Consider the following 474-nt stretch of genomic DNA (forward strand, 5'->3'; position numbering starts at 1 on the left):
ATAAAAATTAAACAAATATCTAATTTCTAATGTTTTATATGCAGATTAAATAGGTTAAACTTTTGGCTTGTCTCCCGAGGCCACAGGAGGGCGCAATGAGCAAAATAATGCAGCACATTTAAATTGTCAACGCAAGGAAAAACTGTCTATAAAAAAACGTGCATTATGTCTAAATTAACTTATAAAAATCGAATATAATTTCGTAAATTGCATAAACAATTATGAACAAAACAGCATCATGTATTTATGCAACAAAACAGCATCATGTATTCATGCATTGCTTAATACAAAGAGTCGAATCGCCGATCACACAGATTGCCTTTAAAAACATATGAGACGCAGTGAAAAGGAATAAACCTCCACAAATTCGTGACGTGTTTTCTAAAAGTTTAAACTGTTTTAACTGTGCATGGATTTCTATACATCTCTTGTGTGAGACGCGAGTGCAGCAGTCGTATTTGTCCGTCTAAAAAA

The 474-nt window shown here is 33.1% G+C and overlaps 1 protein-coding gene across 1 annotated transcript in view; it reads left to right on the plus strand.

Moving 5' to 3' along the window:
- LOC107711785 (protein bicaudal D homolog 2-like) overlaps positions 1 to 474 on the plus strand; it is a 47,840-nt gene that overhangs the window by 22,650 nt on the left and 24,716 nt on the right. The gene's annotated exons all lie outside the window — the stretch shown is intronic.

Source organism: Sinocyclocheilus rhinocerous, unplaced genomic scaffold (genome assembly GCF_001515625.1).
Source record: "Sinocyclocheilus rhinocerous isolate Xijiao unplaced genomic scaffold, SAMN03320098_v1.1 scaffold958, whole genome shotgun sequence".
Classification (NCBI taxonomy): Eukaryota; Metazoa; Chordata; class Actinopteri; order Cypriniformes; family Cyprinidae; genus Sinocyclocheilus; species Sinocyclocheilus rhinocerous.